The sequence below is a fragment of the Monodelphis domestica genome, chromosome 4, assembly GCF_027887165.1.
Source record: "Monodelphis domestica isolate mMonDom1 chromosome 4, mMonDom1.pri, whole genome shotgun sequence".
In the NCBI taxonomy this organism is placed as follows: Eukaryota; Metazoa; Chordata; class Mammalia; order Didelphimorphia; family Didelphidae; genus Monodelphis; species Monodelphis domestica.
Window position 1 is genome coordinate 375,091,034 of NC_077230.1, and position 9,341 is coordinate 375,100,374.

Here is a 9,341-nt window from a genome sequence, read left to right on the forward strand (position 1 = left end):
CTAACATTTATATGGTAGTTACTATATTCCAGACACTGCCCTAAGTACTTTATAATCATCATCTTATTTACTCCTCACAGCACTGAGAGTTGGATGATGAAACTGAGACAAACAAAGGTTAAGACTTTCCCAGGATTACACAGTTAGTGCCTGAAGCGGGATTTGAACTTCAGTCTTCCTGACTCCAGGCCTGGAGCTTTATCCATTGGACTACCTAGCTGTCCTATAGTAAACGCTTAATAAATTATTTGTTAACTAACAGCTAGGTGTCACCATAGTGGATAGAGTGCCAGGTCTGAAGGTAGGAAGACTTGTCTTTCTGAGGTCAAATCAGGCCTCAGACACTTACTAGCCAGATGACCCTGGGTAAGTCACTTAACCCTGTTTTCTTCATCTGTTAAATGAGCTGGAGAAGGAAACAGCAAACCACTCCGGTATCTTTGAGATTTGGACATGACTGAACAACAATGACTGACTGATAGAAAATTAGAGAGCACCAATGGGTGTTTGATGAGTTACCTTTGATGAATTCAAGTCAACAAGCTCAGACCAATAACATCTCAGGGAACAGAAAGAACTGCCCAATTTGATTAGAGTCACTATGGATGACACTTGAAAGAGCAGAGTCTAGATGTGACAGGGACTAGAGCAGGGCAGACATCTCAACTTTCAAAAGGGGAAAGAAAGTAAAATTTGAAGACCATAGGATGGACTGATTCCTGGCCAAAATCTGGAAGGGAATGTCCAAGGGATGGTTAGCAAACATCTAGAAAGAACAACAGTGATTATAAAGAACAAGTATGACTTTGTTAAGGTCAGAGCATGCCATACTAACCTTTGTAAGCAAGGGGACAGGTGTAGGACTAGGTTTTTACCTAGATTTCAACAAGGTATTTGACACAATCTTTCATGATCTACTCATGGTGAAATGTGGGCTTAGATGATAATTTGGTTAGGAGGAATTAAGACTGGTAGAGTCATTGAATGCAAAGGATAGTTATTAACAGGTTGACCATAACTTGAGGGAATTCTCTAGTGGAGTACCTTGGAGACCTTTCATTGGCTCTAGTGCTGCTCAAGGATTGACCAATGACTTGGAGGATGGTGTGCTTATCAAATTTGCATGTCTGTCATATGGAAAAGTAGCAAACACATTGGCTGACATTTTTATTCTATCTATATCTATATCTATATCTATATCTATATCTATATCTATATCTATATCTATATCTATATCTATATCTATATCTATATCTATATCTATATCTATATCTATATCTATATCTATATCCATATCTATATCTATATCTATATCTAGGCAACATCATACCATGTTACCTCTCTTTGCGTGGCTTCTATTTATTTTATCTTTTCTGGGAGCATGTCATTTCATGGGGAATCTCTGGGAGGGATGGAATGTCCTCAGGTTTCCTAAGGATTACTAATAAGAAACAACTTTCAGGCTGTCATCTTTAGCATCAGGCATGTATTAGGGCAGATCAGGACTCTAGGAAGATGAATGTAATGGGGAAGGCCCAGATGGGCTCTAGCATAACAACTGGCATTTACATAACACTTTAAGGAAAAAAAGGTGCTTTAAATAGGACATCTCATTTGATTCTCATAATAACCCTACAAAATAGGTGCTATTATTATCCTCATTTGTAGAAAACTGAGTCAGATAGAAGTTTAAAGACTTGCCCAGGGGCCCATAGCTAGTAAGGATCTGAGGTAGGATTTGAACTCAGATCTTTCTGATTTCAAGTCTAACACTCTTACCCACCTCATCACCTAATGATCTAGTTCTTATGGCCAGATATTAGTTCTCACCATTTTGTTATTCTCTCATTTCCATATGAGTAGTTGGTGTCAGTCAAAGCCCATGTTGGTGAATCCATTGGTAAAGGTGCCCAGACATGCCAGGCAGGGGAACTGCTTCTCCCCCCCTCTCCACAGCACCTGAGGACATTTTTCACATACCCTGCCCTCTGCCCAGCAGCCAAATGTAAGCACTTCTTCCCTCTGCTATATGCCTCACAGGCAACTTGAAAGTGCAGTTTGGGCATATGATTTAGAAAACATTCCCCAACACTGGTCTAAGCTCTATAGATCTCTCCATACTGATCCTAACTGCTCTCCATTCCAAAGGGTTTTCTTTAGTCATGTTCTCTCCAGGTGAATTTACTGAATCACAGATCTCAGAAAGGAAGAAAGCTCAAAAGCCCATTGGACCAACTCATATTTGACCATGAATCCCCTCTACATCCTTCTTGACAAGCCTTTTCTTAAAAAATTTCAGGGAAGGGAAATTGCCCACCACCTAAGTTAGTTAATTCCCTTTGTGGATATCTCTGATGAAGATATTTTTCCAAAAAATATTAGGCCCAAATCTGTCATTCTAAAGATTTTACCCAGACTCCTCTAGGGTCAAACAGAACAAGCCCAATTCTTTCCAATGGAGAGATGAGAACACAGAGATAGGTACCAGAAGGGGAGGGTGAAGTAAATACTGGCAAGATAAGACAAAAATTCATCAATCAGAGCCCAGGGGATCCAAGGGCAAGGTCCAAGGTACCAGTGGAAGGGAGATAAGAATGATAGCCTGAGGTTAGTTGACAAATTGTATCAACACTATAACTGCAAAGTCCCAAATATCCTTGAGAATTTAATGAAGAAACAGCATTATAACAGAGCATTATTACAGATGAAATTGTTGCCCATAATTACCCAGATGTAACACTAGCCCATAAAATTTTTAGAATGTTTTTAATAGCTATAATCACATCAGATATTCTTAAACCACAATAGAAGTGAAACAGAAAAAAAAATCAACTTTCCAGTATTTAGTATACTTGTAGAAGTCAGTATAACCACATGGGAGCAGGATGAGGTCCATGCCACTCCCATCATTCTGTCTGCTGCTGGAGCTGTCCAGCAATGCTTTCAAGGAGACTGCAGAAGATGAGCTGACAACCCAACAATTTTATTCAGGTACAAAAAGCAATCCTTTTATACATCTGCACTATTATCCGCCAAACATTGAACCTAGCGGAACAATGGCAACACAATGGCTTGCCCCAGCTCTGTTTCTATCTAAGCTCATTGAATTTAGGAAGAGATAAATGAAATAGTGATAACAACAATAATGATGAGGATGATGATGGGATCTCTTATTCAATTACAGGGATATAAGGAACTACCAGTGAGGGAACTCCTAACAATATAGGTCAACACCTTTGTCCTAGTGTGTTTGGCACATCTGCTTTCTCACTGTCAAACTTCCCTTGGTACCTGGGGCCTTATCATTGTGGAACACCATTCTACCAGGTTGGGCTCCTCCCATTGGTGAGTTCTTTCCAGGGCCTCCATTTTGGGGATGTGTAACAGTTAAAATTTAGGAATATGGGGAGGCAGGGAGAGACTGAGGCATCTGAGGCAGAAATTAGTTTCTCTCTGCAAGGAGTATTATATTTTTTAGAGGTTTATTGAAGGTTAAGGATTAAAGAAAATACAGAATAAGAAACACGTGTCCAGGCCATAGAGTGGCCTAGACACAACCTCACCTACATTATGAAAAAAAGCCACACCTGCCCCCAAATGGAAGTCCAAGAGCCAAGAGAGACCCTCAAAAGCCTTTGAATCAGCTTAAATACCTTCTCGATCTCGGCCCAGGTGAGATTACAAGGCATTCTGGGGAAGTGGAGCAAAGGCTCATGGGGATTGTAGTCTTGTATTCGAGTCTATTTTTTACAGATGGTTCCAGGATACTCATGTTTTATTCCTCTCCCATTTAGGCTTCTGACTCTCAGACTTCATCACCATGCCTTGGCTACCTTGTCTCTCTTCACCTCTCTTTCTTCCCATCCATTCAGTTCCCTTTTCTGTGTTACCTTCCCTCATTCAAATGTAAGTTTCTTGAAGACAGGGACTGTTTTCTGTTTGTTTGCACTTAGCACAGTGGCTGGCACAGAATAGGGGCCCACTAAATGCTTTTTACCTTGCCACAAAGTGAGTCCTTAATAAATTCTTTTTGGCTTGCTTTCTCTGCAAAGGAAAGTCATTCAAGATTGTCTATGGCACTGGGAAATTAAATGATTTGCTTAGGGTCATAGGCTCAGTGTGTATTAAAAGGAAGACTTGAACACAGTCCTTCTGACTACTAGACCAGGTCATTGTCTTCTACTCCATTCTCCCTTATTATCATTAGCAATAATAATTCTAGTTGGTGTTTATATACCTTTAAAGGCTGTGTTTATAGAGTATCTACAAAAGTCCTTTATATAAGTCAAACCATTCAAATCTCATACCAATCCTATATAGTTCATTCCCATTTCATAGGTGAGGAAACTGAGATGTAGAGAATTTAAGTGACAGTTATAGCTAGTAAGTGTCAGTCCAGAATTTAGATATATCTTTCTGAATTATAACTAACTCTGCCCCTATCTCTCACCATCATCCTCCACCAGTTAAATGTAGAATCTTTCAACTCATAGTGTCACTAGCAGACTCATTAAATTCTCACTAACAGGAAGGGAAGAGGTCTAGACTGCTTCAATATTTCAGAAGATTGAGAATTTCATTAATCACGGTGTTCCTTCCACTTATAGAAACTTGGTTCTGCCACAGTAGCTGTTTCCTTATAGGGTGCTGATCTCCTACCCTAGACTATTTCAAATCAAACAAAATAAAATCATTACTTGGTGTTCAGCTTTTTTTAAACCCTTGCCTTCCATCTTGGAATTGATTCTAGGTATTGGAATCAATATGTATTGATTCCAAAGCAGAAGAGCTGTAAAGGCTAAGCAATGGGGGCTAAATGACTTAGCCAGAATCATTCAACTAGGAAGTGTCTGAAGCTGGATTTGAACTTAGAGCCTCCCATCTCTAGGCCTGGCTCTCTAGCCATTGAACAACCTATGGTCCTGGTTATTGTTTCACTTCTCCAGACCTGGGAGTCTCATCTTGAGTCTGTCACTGACTGTGTGCATGAATCCAGACATATCACCTAACTTATTTACAGTGAGTAGGAGATAAGAGGGCAGCTGAAGTCATGCACTGGAAATGAACTTTGTTAGCTCCATCTACATAAGGGTTGGAGAAGGAAACATGGGATCAGTTCTGGAGAATAGCACCAGTGTAAAGATATCCAACTGGCTATGCTTTGGTGATATTGACCATGTCATGGATAGGAAAATGGGAGAACAAGGGCACTTGGGTAGCACAGTAGATAGAGTGCCATGCTTGGAGTCAGAAGGACCTGGGTTCAAATATGGCCTCAGACATGTCCTAGCTGGGTGACCCTGGGCTAGTCACTTAACCCCATTTGCCTACCCTTGCCACTCTTCTGTCTTAGAACTGATACTAAGACAGAAAGTAAAGGAATTTTTTAAAAAGAGTTGGAGGACAACTGGCTAGGAAAGAATGTTCTAGGGAACAGGGATACAGCTCAGATAGTCAAGTGTTCCCTCTGATCCCCCTGTGGTTGGATTATGGGTGTTGACACTATGGAAGAGAAGACAGCAACCAGTATAGGATTGCTTTGTTCCCAGATATCTGTGTTGGTGTTTGTGGTGAGTTCCTGTGCTTCTCCAGACCCTGGAAAGAGCGTCAAAAAGGGTATAGGTGGCAGAATCACTAGCATTGTAGATTCAGCCTAGAGTTGAAAATCTGATGCTCAGTGACTGAGCTCAATTCTGTTCCCTGGAGAGGTGGCAGAGGGTGGGGGTAATGACAGGCCTATGGATACAGTATAACCTCTTTGGGTCTGTTTCCACACTTGTAAAATGGAGGTAATAATTACTGCCCTGTCTGCTTCCCAGGGCTGTTAAAAGGTTCAAATGACATTGCCTGTGAAAATGGTCTGGAAAGAAAGTCATTTTTAAACTATGTACACAAATTGGATCCTTCTCTCTCCTTCTCATTGTTTTCCCTTTAATTAATAACTCAAGCAATTTCAACTCCCCAGGATATTTGTGGGGAGCTAATTAAACAGAGTTTGTTGCTTGAAGGTCATTCATTGAAGGGTTGAGCACGGATGGAAATAAATGGTGTTGTAATGGTACTCGACGATACCGTACAGAGGCATGCATATGTTGGGTTTTCTCATCCATGGTTGCAGGGCAGAGATCTCAGTTGCCTTTTCCCCTGGGGAGAACAAATAATTTGAATGTCACTCAGGGTAGAAGGCTTCATCATCGGCTCTGTGACATCTTACACAGCAGACCAGATTGGCCTGTCACTTTGCTGCTTAGTATCCCTGAAAGAATTTGGCTAACGTCCCTAAGTAAGTACTCTTCACACTAGACTGGAAGGAGCCAGAGAGCTTAGTTCCTGGCAACTGGGATATTTTCCCTCCTTGTAAGGACTTCATCATGGATACAATCCCTTCCTTCCTGGTACCAGGTCATGGGCCTCATGATGATCTCCCTGGGCAATACAGCTCTCTGACCTTCCCTTCCTGGGCAGTGCTGTGCCATGGATTCTTCTTTCCATTCTCCCCATCAAAAATGGCTCTCAGACAACCGAGCCTTTGGAAAAGTGTTCACAAACTCATTAATGCTGGGGACTTGATGGCTGATAATGGCTGAAGATATGATTCCTCTCAAGGGGATTTAAATATTTAAAGCAGGGAAATAGAACAATACAAAAAAGTATTTGATTAATGGTGAAGATTTATGGCGGAATGGAGGATCCATGACAGGTTAGAGGAAGAGATGTTTTGGGGTAGGGGACCATACCTACCTAGTACTCCACAACAAATCATCATAAAAATATTAATAGTATCTCATACAGTTTTTGAGGCACATTCATATCTGTTTACTTATTTGTTTCTCAAAACAGCTCTGCATGGGAAGTAAGCCAAAAATTAATATTTCCTTTTTTGAGATGAGAACCAGAGGCTGAGAGAGTAGAAGCGTATGTCAAAATAATACTGCTAGGCAGTGGCATAAGCAGGACTAGAAGTCAAGGGAAGACAATGATGAAGAAGAGGCTACTATCTAAAGACATCTGGGTGGCACAGTGGATAGAGTACTAGGACTGCAGTCAGAAAGACGAGTTCAAATCCAACATGAGATACTAGCTCTGTTTGCTTCAGTTTCTTCATCTGTAAAATGGTGGCAACAATAGCACTTATCTCCCAGAGTTGTTACGAGGATCAAATGAGAAAATAATTGTAAAGCTCTTAGCATAGTGTCTGGCACATAGTAAACACTATATAAATGTTGTCATTACTATTATTATTATTATTTTAACTCTTACCTTCCCTCTTAGAATTAATATTGTGCATTGGTTCCAAGGCAGAAGAGCAGTAAGGGCTAGGCAACTGGGATTAAGTGAATTGCCCAGGGTCACATAGCTAGGAAATATCTGAGGCCAGATTTGAACCCAGGAGCTCCTGTCTCTAGGCCTGGCACTTCATCTACTGCCAGTTGGCTGCCCCCAAATGTTAATTATTATTTAAAGGACCAGTGTAGATGCCCAGAGTGCTCTTCAGACAATTTCATTTAAAGGGTAAATCATAACCACAGAAGATGGAAACAAGGGTAGGTAAAAGAAGATGAATAAAAAAACAAACTATTCTGGAAAAGCTAAAACTCAGAATTAATTGTTGTAGGTGATAAAAGAAAAAAAATAACTAAAAAAATTTTATGGCTATGCTGAGGGTAGAAGGAAGACCTGAAAATGGAGAGGACTATTTTTTATGGCGAATAAGATGATGACAACAAAGAGAAGATAGTACGGCTTTATTTATTTTGCTTCTATTTTCTTTATCAAGGAGAATGACACCAATAATAAATAAGAAAACATGAAAGGAGGACTCAAGATCCCTTGGAGGAGTTCAGGTTACCAAGTCTAGATGAATGACATCCATACACACACACACACACACACACACACACACATATATAAAAGATTTTATTTTATTATTATTTTTCAGTCAATTTAGAACATTATTCCTTGGTTACAAGAATCATATTCTTTCCCTCCTTTCCCTGCCCCCACCCTTCCCATAGCCAACACACAATTCCATTGGGTATTACATGTGTCCTTGATCAGAATCTATTTCCATGTTGTTGATGTTTGCACTAGGATGTTCATTTAGAGTCTATATCCTTAATCATATCCCCTTTACCCATGTGATCAAGCAATTGTTTTTCTTCTGTGTTTCTACTCCCACAGTTTTTCCTCTGAATGTGGATAGTGTTCTTTCTCGTAGATCCCTCCGAGTTGTTCAAGATCACTGCATTGCCACTAATGGAGAAGTCCATTACATTTGATTGTACCACAGTGTATCAGTCTTTGTGTACAATGTTCTCCTGGTTCTGCTCCTCTCACTCTGTGTCAGTTCCTGGAGGTCATTCCAGTTCACATAGAATTCCTCCAGTTTATTATTCCTTTGAGCACAATAGTATTCCATCACCAACAGATACCACACTTTGTTCAGCCATTCCCCAATTGAAGGGCATCCCCTCATTTTCCAATTTTTTGCCACCACAAAGAGCGCAGCTATGAATATTCTTGTACAAGTCTTTTTCCTTATTATCTCTTTAGGGTACAAACCCAGCAGTGCTATGGCTGGGTCAAAGGGCAGACAGTCTTTTAGTACCCTTTGGGCATAGTTCCAAATTGCCTTTCAGAATGATTGGATCAATTCACAACCCCACCAACAATGAATTAATGTCCCAACTTTGCTACCTCCCCTCCAGCATTCATTACTTTCGATGAAATTCCAATATTTTGAAGAAACTGGAAGATGTGATTGTTGGGCTACTATCAGAGATATCTGGATGCTCACTGAGGATGGGAGAGTTGCTTCAAGATTGTAGATGGGCAAATGCCCCAAATCTCAAAAAGAGGAAAGGATTAGAAGCTATGAACTCTCTCTGCAGGAAATCTCACAACTGTGTTCACTGGGCACACTGTGAATTCCTGTTGTCCAACCTTGACCATAGTGTGCCTGCATCAAAGAAGGCACTGTGCTCTATGGGCAAACCTGAATTGTAGTAGCTCAAAAGAAACATTAGATCTACAAATTTGGAACATCTCCAAGCCAAATGTTCACATGGCCATTTGTGCCTGACCTGTGAAAGATTCTTATGAGCTCATAATGGTCTGATCAGTCACCGCCAGATACCCTGTACTTTGACCTCAACATAGAGATATCATTTTGGTTTCCTTTTGAGTATTAAGGATCTCCAATCTTGCATCTCCAACTACTTATTTGACATCTCAAACTGTGTGTCTTGTAGACATCTTGTAGACATGTTGTAGAACCTCAATGTGTCCAAGCTGAACTCATTACTCTCCCCCCAAATGTTTCTTTCTTCTAAACTTCTATA